Source organism: Oreochromis aureus, linkage group 3 (genome assembly GCF_013358895.1).
Source record: "Oreochromis aureus strain Israel breed Guangdong linkage group 3, ZZ_aureus, whole genome shotgun sequence".
Lineage (NCBI taxonomy): Eukaryota > Metazoa > Chordata > Actinopteri > Cichliformes > Cichlidae > Oreochromis > Oreochromis aureus.
In genome coordinates, this window is record NC_052944.1 from 33,379,507 (window position 1) to 33,394,759 (window position 15,253).

At 43.9% G+C, this 15,253-nt stretch overlaps 1 pseudogene; it reads left to right on the forward strand.

Annotated features, from left to right (window-relative positions):
• Positions 1-426: 426 nt before the first annotated feature.
• LOC120433640 lies at positions 427-13,174 on the forward strand (annotated as a pseudogene).
• The last annotated feature ends 2,079 nt before the right edge of the window (positions 13,175-15,253 follow it).

Consider the following 15,253-nt stretch of genomic DNA (forward strand, 5'->3'; position numbering starts at 1 on the left):
TTTGAATTGAGTTTTGACAATAAGAGGAGTAAAGCTGACAGTGATGTCAGTCGAGTCTGGCATTGATATTTGACAGCAGTCAATGTTATAAGTGTTGTGAAAACATGTTATCCCAATAATATTTTTTTTATTTACATTTGAGGTTACAAACTGACCTCATTATTGTCTACCTTCACTTTGGCTTAGATCATGGTGATATGAAATGATGAAAATTGTTTAACATTATTTAAGTTTTATTTACACAGTGAAAATAAGCTAATGTCTGCATCATTGTGCCGCCCAACCTACGCATGCTCATGGGAAAGGACAGTCTGTAACCTGTAATGTAAAATAAATAAAACAAATACATTATCATCAGGAAAATGTGCACCACATCATTCAGGGTGTGATGGCCTGCTGAGCCATTGGTCTTGTAAATCAATGATCATGGGGTCAACCACCATCCGTGCCTTTAGTATGAGCTGTATTTGTACACATCCTGAAAGCAGGCAGTGGTTTAAGTCTAATGACTAGCAGGGGTCTTTGTGTGTAATCAGAAAGTGCCTGGTTTGATTAAGCATGTTTGTCAGTTATTTTTAGGCAAGATGCTAACCCCAAGGTGCTCTCACATACATGTGTGCGTGATTCTTACATAGAAATTACTTACCTAGGAAAAGTATAGAAAAAAGTTCTTGGGTGAACAAGTTGCATAAAATGCTTTGAGTGCTAAGTTAGAGTAGAAAATCTCCGCATAGGAATCAGTCCATTCAAAAGCAACATTGTCCAATATTCCAACAACTCAGAGAAGGATTGCCAAATGCGAACATCTTTCCAAGGAAAGAGTGAAGAATGTTGCAAGCTTGTAGAGTGTTGCCACATTTATATTGCATCAAGTCAACACCGCTAATGCCAGGTGGGCGTTTCCCCACACCTGACCCTCATGAAGACTGAAAAGACAAACAAAGTAAGTATGAACAAATGACTTAATCTATAACATAATAAAATATAAAGAAACATGTAACTGAGTATTTGCCTTAATTTGCAGAATGTTTGATTTGCCGGCAACAGAACGCTTACACAAACAAACCCGGGATAGTGAGTGCAGCAATGTTACTTGACAAATAGCAAATCATAGCAAATAAATAGAAACAGAATAATGTGTATAATGTGCAAAAAAAAAAAGGTGAACACATATGGGACAAATGGAGAGCATTGCAACGGGCTGCATTACGGTGAAATCCGGGCTAACATCCGAGTGTTGGCTTCTTCGCATACACCCTGGTGCTGGATGTCAGAGGGTTAAGGTTGGACGCATTAAGCTCGACCTGGTCCAGCACTTGGAGTGAGCTGAGCAGCCGCTGCCGTGTGCATTTGCAGATGCCGTTTGAATGAAATCCCGCACTGTCTGTATTTGTGTCACATAGAACATTATGCTTCACTTTACTTCTACAAGCACTCCTCTTTTCTCCCTTTTGCCTCCCAACATCATAATGTTACTAACCATCCACCCCCCTCTCTTTCTCTCTTTCTTTGTCCACCCTTCTTTTCCCCCTCCAATCTGTGTCTGTCTTCATCCAACTTTATTTCCATCCCTCTTTCTCCCACTTTATTTCCACTTCCTCCAACCCTTACATACAACTTCCTCCTCCAGCTTCTCCCCCCCTTCCAGCGGGAGGTTCCTATTTCATGATCAGCCGCTCTTTGGGTCCAGAGTTTGGGGGGGCGGTAGGCCTGTGCTTCTACTTGGGCACAACCTTCGCTGGAGCCATGTACATCCTGGGAGCTGTCGAGATCCTTCTGGTGAGTTGCTTTGTTTGCTTTGTTGTTGTTCCAGTTAGCATCGTGTTCTCCAGACTTTTCTCTGGATGTAAAGACTTACGTTGTGACTCTATACCGATACCAGGTAGCAACGACTCATTGCCTTCACTATATGTGGACCTCACAAAACCCTTAAAGTCGGTTATTTTAAATAAACATGTGACCTGAGTTAGGGACACAAAAGGAGGCTGACCAGTTTTATTGACAGGCTGATATTATTAATATGTATCACCTGATTGGCTGATTTGCACTAAACGCACTTATATTACTGAACCTTCAGATAAGTGAGGCCTGCTTCTTACTCTCTTCCCTCTCCCTCTGACAGGTGTACATTGCACCCGGAGCAGCTATCTTTGAAGGTGAAGGAGCAGCCATGTTGAACAACATGAGAATATACGGCTCCATCTTTCTCCTCTTCATGGCCTTGCTGGTTTTCGTGGGGGTCAAGTATGTGAACAAACTGGCCTCCGTCTTCTTGGCCTGCGTCATCATCTCCATTTTATCCATCTATGTCGGAGCGCTGGTTTCTGCCTTCAGCGTGCCGGATTTTCCGTGAGTCCTGATTATTTGGAAAAACACAGAGCTGACCGATTCTTTATGCGTCACATTTTTGACTGACTGGGCTTTCATCCACAGCGTATGCATGCTGGGAAACAGAACTATCAACGCCCATGATGTTGTTGACAACCACTGTAGTAAAACTGTCCTGGTTAAAGTTGCAGCTGAGAAATTAGACAGCAACTTCACGATTAACGGTGGGTTCAGATTTTTCTGTTACAAGTCATGAGGAGTAAGAGTGTCTCTCTGAGTTACACCAGTGTGTTTTTCTGAAATGCTGGTTTTTGTTTTTTTTTTTTTTCTCTCTCTGATAGAAAACAGCACAGTGGGCCCCACCTTTGACCCCACCAGCCATGTCCCAGAGGTGATGGTGGAGAAGACCACGCGTCTTTGGAAGTTATTTTGCCATAACTCACAGCTCAACGCCACCTGTGACGAATACTTCACTTCAAACAACTTCTCTGAGATTAAAGGGATCCCCGGACTGACTAGTGGGGCCATATCAGGTAGAGTGCATGCATGAGGAGTGCAGTGATTCTCTGAATGAGAGATCATATAAAATATGAACACGGCCAATGTGATATCACCCACCTGTTACGAAGCCAAGCTGAGTGTTTTACCGTTGCCTCTTTGTTTGTTTGTTTTTTACATCTGATGAGGGTGGTCGTTAGCCAAGTCTGGCTGTGTCCATCTTCTTTTTAGTCTGTGGTCTCCATGGAAGTTCCAGGAAAGTCTGGGATTGCACTGTTAGTGTTGTTTCTTGGCTGAAAGCTAGAACCTCACTTATAGCTGACCAGTATGAAATTACTTCTTATTCACTGAGTGTGCATTTTAAAAAATATAATCGATTAAAACTTTAAACCGTCACATTTAAACAGGCGTTAAATTGTTGTGCTAATGTTGTTTTTGCTAAGTGACAGTAAGAAGGTTAAGTAACTTGCAAAGAAAAGCGTCTGGACTTCTTTGAGTTGCTTGAAGACGTTTCACCTCTCATCCGAGAAGCTTCTTCAGTTAGAGTCCCAGATTTAAACCCAGTGGCAGTATCCCCCCAAGGAGGGACAAAGGACCCCCTGGTGATCCTCTAATCACATGCGCCAAGGTGTGAAAGTGGGTGTGGGACCTAATCAGCCAGGGTTTCGGGTGAGCTCATTGTGAAACCTGGCCCCACCCTATCATGTGATTTCCTGAGGTCAGATGGCCCAGGATGTGAGTGGGCGTTAAGGCGTCTGGGGAGGGAACTCAAAACTGGATTATAGATGGCAGACAGTTGGTGTCGTAAACCACCGCCTCTGTTCAAAGATGGTCGCTCACAGTGGACATAGATGGCCTCTTTCACTCCTCTTTCAAACCATCTGTCCTCTCTGTCCAATATGTGAACATTGGCATCCTCGAAAGAGTGACCTTTATCCTTAAGATGCAGATGGACTGCTGAGTCTTGTCCTGTGGAGGTGGCTCTTCTATGCTGTGCCATGCGCTTGTGAAGTGGCTGTTTGGTCTCTCCAATGTAGAGGTCTGGGCATTCCTCGCTGCACTGTACAGCATACACCTTCTGTCTGTGATAGATTAATAAATTATCACAGACAGAAGGTGTATGCTGTACAGTGCAGCGAGGAATGCCCAGACCTCTACATTAATCCGTATGGCGGTTTCTGTGGCTGTGATGAGGTCCACTATGGGCAACTGTTGCGAGGTGAAACGTCTTCAAGCAACTCAAAGAAGTCCAGACGCTTTTCTTTGCAAACTCCTTTGACTACGATGACCTGGATGACTGAGAACCTTCACAGACAAGGTTAAGTAACCAGTATCTCTCCCTCTGGGCTCAAAATGCATTCTTGATTCTTCCTGATTAAAACAGGAAGAACTTAGCATTGATGTTTTCCCTTGTAGCTATTAACTCAGCTTGAGCAGCTGAATGATGGAATAACAGGAGTGAAATAAATCCTGACATACTGTGTTCTGTAACAATAATGGACCTCAGCTGGCCTGATGCAGCAGAATGCTTTAAAAGCAATCTGGTCTGAAGTTATGTTGGTGCTTTAAGGAGAAAGATAAGAAATCCAGTATTTATCCCCAATATGTGAACACGCCAAACATCTTAGATGAATAAAATGAACATAATATCACAGACAGGACAGAATTTCTAGGTAGAGCCGAGAGGCAGAAGGCTTCACAGCTCACAGAAATGAGAATTTGAAGGGGCTCAGAGTAGAGCCACTACTACTCCTCATTGAAAGGATCCAGCTGAGGTGGTTCAGGCATCTCACTAGGATGCCTCCTGGCTGAGGAGTGGCTATGGAGAGGAGGTTTGGGCTTCTTGGCTGGGGCTGGCACCCCTACAACTGAGTCCTGGATAAGCAGCAGTTGGAGGATATTTTATCGAAGGAGACGGAGGCAGACATTATACCATCTTACTAATGTTACACTAATTAGGGCCTCTAAATCTCCTGTGTGTGAATTTGTAGGTGAATGTTTATATTCTGCCAATGTCAATGACTGATCTTACATGGGGTTTGTTTCTCCTCTATACAGAGAACCTGTGGAGTACATACTTACACAAAGGGATGTTTTGGAGAAAAGATCCTCCACGCCTCTAAAGTTGCACACCCAGCCTCTGATCACTATCCGTACGTGTTTGCTGACATCATCACCTCCTTCACAGTGCTCGTGGGCATCTTCTTCCCCTCAGTCACAGGTACAGACGTCCCTAAAATACTAACTAGGCTCCACTCAGTGTTAATTCAGAAATATAAGCATATAAGAAATTTAAACCTAATGTTGGCTTGGTTCAGTGATGAAAACGGATCATTGACAGGAAAAGAGCTGTAGGATATTGATTCCTCGCTCACGGTGCAGCTGCTGATTCAGGATCAAACCTGTCAGGCATCTATTCTTGGATTTCTGTTTGTGTGTCTGTGCAGTTGGCTTTATTTTCACTTTTAGCTTGAAAACACTTCAAAAAGGGAATAAAAAGAAAAATATGGAGATGGGTTCTCTTTGATTTGAAATATTGATCACACATTACACTCACGAGAGTGTTTATTAAAAAACTGTGGTATATTCAGTGTAACATTAAAGTTGATATTTTAAGCACAAAGCTGTTGAGTTATCACTTATCTCCTCTTCCTTTGAATGATTTTGTTCCTCAGGAATCATGGCCGGCTCCAACCGGTCGGGGGATTTAAAAGATGCTCAGCGCTCCATCCCCATCGGAACCATCCTCGCCATCCTCACCACCTCTTTAGTCTGTATCCTTTCATCGGACAGTTTGATTGAACTTTCATGCACTCAAATTCAAAAGCAACTCAAAGCACAATTTAAGATGCTACAACACAGTTCTGAAGTTTTTAACCTAAATGCTGATCATGGAAATATTTAATGAGAATAATGTTGTGTTATTAGTGGATTAAGTCTGTCCACCTGTTTTATTTTCATGCTGTCTGTCCATCCTTACATCCATCTCTGAGAATACCTTGAATTCTGTTTTTTGTTTTTAAAAGGTGGACTGATTGAAATTTGCTAATCAAAGGTTAAGATCAAGGTCAAAGGTCGAAAGTTCACCTTTAGTTTGCTCACCATTCTCGCTGTTACCCCATTAGAGCACTTCACTCCCAGACTGCGGGCTTACTTGTTGTTCCTGGAGTATTTAATGGTAGAATGGGAGGCAGAGCCTTCAGTGTCAGGCCTCTCTTCTATGGAACCAGCTTCCAGTTTGGAATCAGGAGACAGACACCATCTCTGCTTTTAAAACTTAAAACCTTTCTTTTTGAAAATAAAAAAAATTATAGTTGGGGTTGGATCAGGTGACTCTGAGTCCTCCCTTAGTTACTCTGTAATAGTCCTAGGCTGTTGTGAGCTTCCTGTGATGCACTGTTTCTTCTTCACTCATCTTCTTCACTCTGAGTGTTGGCACATGACTCAGCATTTAATTATTAGTTACTGTTAATCTCTGGCTCTCTTCCACAGCGTGTTTTTTGTCCTGTCTTCGTCCCCTCAACTGATCGTGTCTGAGGGTGAGGTGGAGATTTCTTCCTGTTAAAAGGGAGTTTTTCCTTCCTACTGTCCTCAGGTTCTTGTTTACAGGGGGGCATCCGTGCTACTGTAGTGCCTTTACATTACAATATAAAGCACCTTGAGGCGAGTGCTGTTGTGATTTATGTGGAGAGTCCACAGAGACTGGATGGTGTATCTCGACCAGGCAGTGGAGGCGTATGACTGAGAGGCAGTTCTTCGAATTTTCTCAGCACAGTCCGATTTTTGTGGCACTGAAAGTACTTTGTTTTGTTTTTTGCTCTTGTGTTTGTATTTGCATGTGTTGTGTTGTATGTGAGGCAGAAGGACTTTGATGCTTAAACTACTTTATGTGTTGTTACTTCTGCAGGTTTGGAGATTCAGTTAAAGGCAATCTGGTGGTGGGAACTTTGGCTTGGCCCTCGCCGTGGGTCATTGTGATTGGGTCCTTCTTCTCCTTCTTTGACCAGCGCTCCACGACTCCTGCAGGCCATCGCCAAAGACAACATCATCCCCTTCCTCCGGGTTAGAGCTGCTAGTTTTCAGTTTAATTACAGGGACTGTCCAAGCACTTCTCCTGTATTCTTGTTGTGCTCAGGATGAACTTAATGATACTGTGTGAAGCAGAGATCCCTGCTGATGTTGAATTACTGATGTATTTATGCTGCATACTTCAGTTATTTCCACTTGCATACAGAAACATCTTGCAGCAGGGGGAAGACGGTGTGCAAATACCTTGATGGAACTGTGGTGCTTTAAAAAGCTTTAAAGTGATGGTGCTTTATGTTTTCTCTCATGCACAGTGTGACCCATTTATTTAGGTAGTTTAAGTGTAATTAGTAGTTACCTGGAGATGCTGTATTTTCTGCAGTTCCTGCTTTCACTGAAGCTTTTGATTATTTCTTTGATTCTCAGTGCTCAGGCTAATGCCTCCTTCCACTCTCTATGTAATAACTATCAGATTTTTATTTTTCCATTTGCAGTACTTGCCATTTCCTTAAACATAGTGTGATTTGCTGGGTCTGTGTGTGTATATTTGAACTCTGTGTGTTTCTGGCAGGTGTTTGGCCACGGGAAAGCTAACGGGGAACCTACGTGGGCCCTGCTGCTGACAGCTCTGATAGCTGAGCTGGGGATTCTCATCGCATCTCTGGACATGGTGGCTCCTGTTCTGACAATGTAAGATGCAGTTTTGTTACACGTGTGTGCATGTGTCATGCACACTTAGTGTTTGCCTCCATAAACCTCAGTTTGAATCTGTAACCCTCTTTCCAGGTTCTTCCTCATGTGCTACCTGTTTGTGAACCTGGCCTGTGCCCTCCAGACCCTCCTGAGGACACCCAACTGGAGGTCTCGCTTATCATACTACCACTGGTATTACCAAAGACTCACTCACTCTCTCTCTGTCTTTCTCTCACTCTCTGACGTCTGCTCTGCTCATCTGTCCAGGAGCTTGTCCTTTCTGGGGATGACTTTCTGCCTGGCGCTCATGTTTATATCCTCTTGGTATTATGCAATCGTTGCCATGGTGATCGCTGGTATGAGCTACAACTACATTCAGTATCAAGGGTATGTTGCCATGGAGATGTACTCCCTCCACATGATTGTGCATGTACAGACTGGTGTGTAAACATGTCTGTTTCGTGTTAACATTTTTATTTTATTTTCAGGGGGACAGTGGAGTGTACAGTGTATACAGTGTGTGAATAAATAAATATAGCTGTATGTCCTCTTATACTTTGTGTGTATGTCTGGGTGTGGTTGTGTATCAGAGCAGAGAAGGAGTGGGGAGATGGGATCCGTGGTCTGTCACTCAGCGCTGCCCGTTATGCTCTGCTGAGGCTGGAAGAAGGACCACCGCATACTAAAAACTGGAGGTATTGAAATGTCTCACAAACACAGGATGCAAGTTGACCTTTTAGAAGTTGGTTGAGTGTTTGCACTTAAGTTTATGTACAGTGCTGGGAGTAAAGCTGCAAGACATCAGAATCTGCTTCACATTCAGCATTATAAACAAGAATCAGATGATTTGAATGTTCTTCTCTTTTGGTGGGCAGTAGTACTTATAGTAGATCAGTAAATTAAGCACTGCAGGTCACTCCTATCATTTTTACTCAAACAGATCTAGGAGAGCTCCAGGTTGCTGGACACAGCTTTTATGGCACAAATAAACTGAATTTCAGTTTGTTGCTCCATAATTACATTTTGACATGTTAGCCAGCCATGGGGCCTCCGTGTGACTTTGTTGTGTCTCTTTATGTGCTTCAAATGATGCTGACTGAGCTGAACTGACTTTGTTTTTCTTCACTAACTGCATCACAAATTGAGAAGATGGGGGAGTGAGCGAGCTCTGAAAATGAGTTGGCTCATAGTGGTGCTGTGGTTTCACATCTGGGGAGATGCACATCAGGCTAAATGAAAGGCCTATTTATTATCCTTTCCAGCGCTTCCATCATGTCTCACAGTCCTCAGCTATGTTTATCAAGTTAGCATTGAATTACAAATGATTAGATCTCCGTTTTTTTAAATTATTTTTTTAAATGTATTTTGTCTAAGCACTTTGAAAACCGTATAGCCCCACCTGATTTCTCAAAGCCCATTTAAAAATGTAGACAGCATAAAGTCAGACAATCTACGGCTCTGCTGTCACTAATATTTAGGAAGAATCCACTAACGCACACACGCTCTTGTTCATCGCCTTGTCTGTCCGTGTCCAGGCCTCAGCTGTTGGTATTATTAAAACTGGATGAAGACGCCCACGTCAAGTCTCCTCGGCTCCTGACGTTTGCCAGCTAAAGGCAGGAAAAGGCCTGACCATTGTTGGCACTGTTGTTCCCGGGAACTACCTGCAGAGCTATGGAGAGGCGCTCGCTGCTGAGCAGGTAGGCCCGTTTGTTACTGATGGGTGGAAATGTATTTGCTTTCAGATAATGTGGAGTTGGACCTTTTATCCTTCTTTCCTCAGACTCTGAAGCACCTGATGGATAAGGAGCGCGTGAAGGGCTTCTGCCAGCGCATCGTGGCTCAAAAGCCACGTGATGGGATCAGCCACATGATCCAGTCGAGTGGCCTGGGAGGAATGAAACCCAACAATGTAGTAATGGGCTGGCCTCACGCTTGGAGGCAAAGCGAGGACCCACAGTCCTGGAAGACCTTCATCAGTGAGTCAGGAGAGGACAGCAAAGCGGTTAATGGAGTTGTTTCAGCATTAACAAGCTAATGGCACCCCCTTTCCTCCTTCCAGACACAGTGCAGGTGACCACAGCGGCCCACCTTGCGCTTCTGGTGCCCAAAAACATCTCCCTGTTCCCTGGCAACTCTGAGCCCTGCACAGAGGGCCACATCGATGTGTGGTGGACCGTCCATGATGGCGGGATGCTGATGCTTCTGCCTTTCCTCCTGCGACAACACAAGGCAAGAAAACAAAGTGTTGATCTTAAACTCTAACAAAGCCTTTAAAGTTTCCGCTGAACCCTCTGCTCTGTCTCTGCCCAGGTGTGGCACCAGTGTTCAGTGCGCATCTTCACAGTGGCCCAGATGGAGGATAATTCCATCGCTGATGATGGAGCAGAGGTCTCAGATGCTCAGACAAATGCAACTGTCTAAATCTGATCGGGACAGAGAGGTAGGTGTGGAAAGCTTACAGCGGGGTTTTGTGTGGTGTGAAAAACGCCCGTAGGTTTGCGTAGGGTTGATTAGGAGTTGTGTTTGAAACTTTATGCAAGCTGGGTCTTAACAAGCATTTGTTCACCACTTTCACCAGGAGAGCCCTAGCAGTAGCAGCAACAGTGGTAGGCCAGAGGCAGGTGTTGCTACAAGGTTTCAGGTGAGGTTAGAGGTCAAGGTCAGCTGTGAGTTCATGACTTGGGAGGAGTTTATGGAAATATAGAAATAATTTTTTTTTTCTGTTCTAGAAAAATAAACTGGAACAAAGTGGAGATCAGGTTCCCCGTACAGACGCCATGTTTTGGCTTTGAGGTCACCATTTTCTTCCAGACTAAATCAGATTTGAGGACAAAGAGCTCAGTGTTCAGGTCCAAAGGTTGCTAAAGAAACTAAAGTGCAGTGTACTGAGGTGATACTAAAGAAATCCTGGTGGGTAACACTCATGGTGAAGGACACGAGCTACTGACAAAAAGAAGCACTGCAGACGGTAACTTGCATTGAGATGATTGTTAAACGTTCATGTCACCTCCTTTTGCCGCTCATCTCCTCAGAGGGTACGCTGGAGTTTTGATGATGTAAGTTTGCGCAGTAGAGAAGCAACAGCTGTCTGAAGTAGAGCAGATTAGACTCTGTAGAGTAGCCTGCAGTCAGGACACGCTGTGAAAGTGAAGAGTGAAACCCTCTGAACAGCTGTGAGTGCAGCTGAGCCCTTCAGATGAAGAGTTGAGAGAGAGAGAGGAAAAAAAAAAGCGATGTGGTCACCGTGACGTCAGCTGTCGGTTTGTGAAGTGTCTTCATGAAGCTGGGACTGAAACTGCAAGCATACGCTCCTCTCACGCTCTTAGAAACAAAATTTACACAGTGAGCTGAACTCAGGGTCAGGAGGTGTCGCCGCCTGCTGGCAATTAAGAAAAACAAATCAGATCTTAGAAACTTGAGCTCTGACTTCACTTCTCAGACCAGAGGAGTAACTTAAATGTACACCAGCACTATCACATTCACATGGAGCAGCTTTAATGTAACTGCAGCTTTAATTTTTGAATTACTTCACAATAAAATAATGTGACCTTAATAATTACAGGATGGTGGGGTGAACTTTTTCCCAGGGTTCTTCATTGGGGTCTGTGAGGGAAAAGTTTGAAACCCCCTGATTTAAATAAAACACTGAATTGTTACGGAGTGAATCCTTTGACCTCCCTAATGTAGATCAAATCCACATTTATTTCCCTCTGTCCAGTTCTTTATCTGAAGGGTTCAGTTATTAACGCTAACGTGTCAGATGCTTCTTTCTTTAACTGTTCTGTCATCTTTGTTTCCCTCTACCCTTCACACTCATTCTCATTTCAGATTTTCAGAAGCTTTTTGTCTCTGACCTTTTTTTATTTTTGCTGCTGTGTCCCTGTAGTTGTGCTTCAGTGCCCCTCCAGAGTAGATGCAGGCCGTGTTTGATTTTGGGGAGTTAGGTGACCTTGTGTTTTTGTAGGCGTATCTTTCCCCAGGTACAAAAGTCCTGGACCCTTCACGCCAAACACCTCCAGAGGAGACAGAGACAGACAGGTACAGAGAGACGGAGAGAAGCAGGAGTCAGGAGTTACTGTTGAAAGAGAGGAGGCATTGCCAATGAGGTGGAAGAAAAGGCTGGAAAAAGAGATGAGAGAGAGCGTGTTTGTGTGTTTTCACACGCTAGGCCCAGCTGGTGAAGGATCGTAACTCCATGCTGCGTCTGACGAGCATCGGCTCAGACGAGCGAAGATGACACAGACGGCGGCGAGCGAGACGGGCGGGGGCGGCGGCGGCAGCTCTGAGCACCACCGCCGCATTCAGATGACCTGGACCAAAGAGAAGACCACACAGTACAGAGTGACGCACTCGGGCTGCTCCACCCCCGAGGGCTTCAGGGACATGCTGAGCATCAGGCCGTGAGCAGACACAACAGGTTTCACTGTGACACTGAGAACCACGGTGACCAGGTCATTTAACAGATCTCATTTTTCCTCCAGGGACCACTCCAACGTCAGGCGAATGCACACCGCCGTCAAACTCAACGAGGTCATTGTCAACAGATCCGACGATGCCCGGGTCGTCCTGCTCAACATGCCTGGACCCCCCAAGAACACCGAAGGAGATGAGAACTGTATCCTTAACCCTGAGTCTGCACCAAATTAGATTTTAGGTGCTTGTTTTTGCAGTTACTGAGTGTACTTTTGTTACAGCAGACACCTTTATGATGGCTTTGCCAGTAAACAGAGTTTAAAAAAATAAGTTCACTAAAGTTCACTAAATCACTAGAGCCTTAAAAACCAAAGTAGATTTTGCTTACTAACATGATTATTAAAACATATATAAGCTTTTCATTTATTTAAATAAATTCAATTATATTATCCAAGTAACATAGTATGAGACGTTCGTTAATTCATTGAGCAGACATGGAGTTCCTGGAGGTCCTGACAGAGGGATTGGAGCGTGTTCTGTTGGTGAGAGGCGGAGGAAGTGAAGTCATCACCATCTACTCCTGATTGGACAAACACAGGAAGCCAGCATCAAGCAAAGCAGCCAGTCGTGCAGGAGAGAGCAGAGTGAAGACGGTGGGATCTGGGGAACCTGAAAAAGAGCGAGCCGGTGACTGTCGATTGTCACACTTCCCTGTCGTGGCGCTGGTTTCCATCCCACATGCTGTCAAAGCTACAAAAATGCCAACACGATTCCAACAAGGAGCAGAAACACAAAAATAATAACGAGCTGTGTGTGTGTGTGTGTGTTTGTTTATGTTTGAGTCACCCACCCGAGGGTCCTCTGACTCGATGAGGAAGGGAGCACAGTTGTGTTAGGAGCGATTGCGTTTGGAGGGGCGGACCACAGGCTAACGGTGAGAGGCTGCGGAGTGGCCAACCCGCTGATGAGACTCAGGGTTGCTTTTTGTACAGAATGTAATTTGGAAGCAGACAGCAGTTTTCCGAGTTCATCCTGAATGTCAGAATCAAGTCATCAGAAACCCATCGAACCTTGCTGATGCAGCAGTGTCCACTTCTTCTTCTTCTTTTTTAATTGCTTAAAGAGGATTTCGGTCTTCAAAGAAACGCATCACTGGTTTTCATTTCTTCAGCCAAATCAGTTAAAAATACCAAATTTAACAGTTTGACATGTTTCTTAAACTGTACAACTTATATCAAACTACAACTGGGCGTGAATGACAGATCTAAATAGGCTGAAATTAGTGCAACCAGCATGAACCAGTGCAAACTGGATAGTGCAATGTGCATATGACCTGAATGATATAACAGTGGGTTACAGTGTTCATCAGAGTGACAGCCCAGGGACAGAAACTCTGTGGCAGCTGGTTTTAGTAAACCGAGCTCTGTAGCACCTGGCTGAAGGCAGCAGCTTGAACAGTTTGTGTCCGGGATGTGAGTGGTCTGCAGAGATCTTGACATGCCCTACAGTGTACCCCTAAAAGAACCTGAGGAAACTGGACAAGTGAATACAAAAGAAGTGCCAGAACTAAAAAAAAAAACCCAACTATCTACAGCAGATTAACAGTGTCTGAAAGTCATGCCCTAAAAAAAAAAAAAATCCAACAAAGACCTGACAGATGCATCTGAACCTTCAGGTGATGCATCTACTGTTCACTGAAGCCTCATTAAGTTGTCAAGAGGCTACTATTAAGGAAAGGAAACAGGAAAAAGGCTGAGCTATTCCAAACTACACAAGAACTTAACTTAAACTCAGTGACAACAGGATTTATGGAGTGATGAATCCAAATGTAAAATTTCAGGTTCAAATTGTCAAAATGTACAGAAGAACTCAGGAGAGAGGCCCATTAGTGAGTGTTTACAGCCATCTGTAAAAAACATAGGCTCTGTCATGGTTCGGGTTGCATTTGGTGTTGGTGAACACGGATATATTTCAGTGCGTGTTGTACTCGTGTAACTATGCATGTGAAAAATAAAGAATCTTGAAAGTTACCATCAGATTTTGATCCATCATGCAATACCATCTGGAAAAATGATAGGCAAAATCTTAATTTTTCAGCATGGCAATAATGGCAAACACACTGCCAGTGCACAATGAAACATTGTGAGTCATGGATAGGCTTCAACAGAGCCAGGACGTCAATATTATTGAAGCAGTGTGGGATCATCTAAAGGCTAACATCCAAGGAAGAACTCTGAATGTCCTTCAAGAAGCCTGGAGAACTACTCCTGAAGACTACTTAAAGAAATGACAAGAAACCTTGTCTAAGAGTTCAGGCTGTGCTGAAGAATAAAGACAAATATTGACTTTCAAGCACATCAAAATGATACAAACACTGTTTTTGCCTTATGAACTACTTTTCCGTGACCCAATTTCGTTTTTTTAAACAAAAGAATAAAAAACATAACTCCCTTTTTAGGACTTCCTTTTAATTGCTTTTCTGTTATCAATGTTATAAATTTCTACATCTTACTTTGAAAGCCAAGCTTCCAACTTGTGCTTGCCGAGGTCACGTGATTCTGCACGCACAATCCGGAAGCCGGTGCCATGTTGTGATATTTGAGGAAATCACTTCTGGGTGAAGTTCCCTGGCAAAAGTGGGATTAAAAACAAACAAACAAACACAGTTAATCAGGGTTCAGGGTGAGCATGGAGGTAAGAGTGGCTGGTGTTAACACAATAAACTGCTGCGCACGCACACAAGATGACAAAATATAGCACGCGCAGTCTGGCTGTCAGACCTCATTGGCGGCCTGCTGTACGCGCTGACCTCACTGATCATTGTTCCTCTGTTCACGGGCTTCACGTTAACTTCTGCTAACATGTTCAGCCTCGTTTTAACCCAGCTGTCTGTCCGTGGGTGTGTCCGAGCAGGCGGACCTGAGGCAGTCTCACCGTTGGTGAACTTTAATCGGTTTAAACAACAAAAAAATATGCCGCTCGTGTATCCAGGAAGGAGCCACAGGACAGAGCAGTTGAATCAGCTGAAGGTGGCTGTTAAACGCCAACAAACAGTCTAACATCCCCATCCAGTAAAAACCAGCCTAATATGGGGTGTTAGTCCATGTCAGACAGGAAACTTTGACTGTTAAAGGACTTAATTTAGATAAAATATGAGCGCTAACCGGGTTAATTGATGCTGAACAGCAGTAGCAGCCAGCTTCCCTTTAAACCTTTCAAAATAAAAGGAGACATTACTGCACCATAATATTAATTCTCTAGAATCTAAACATGTTATATATCAGGTGTATTA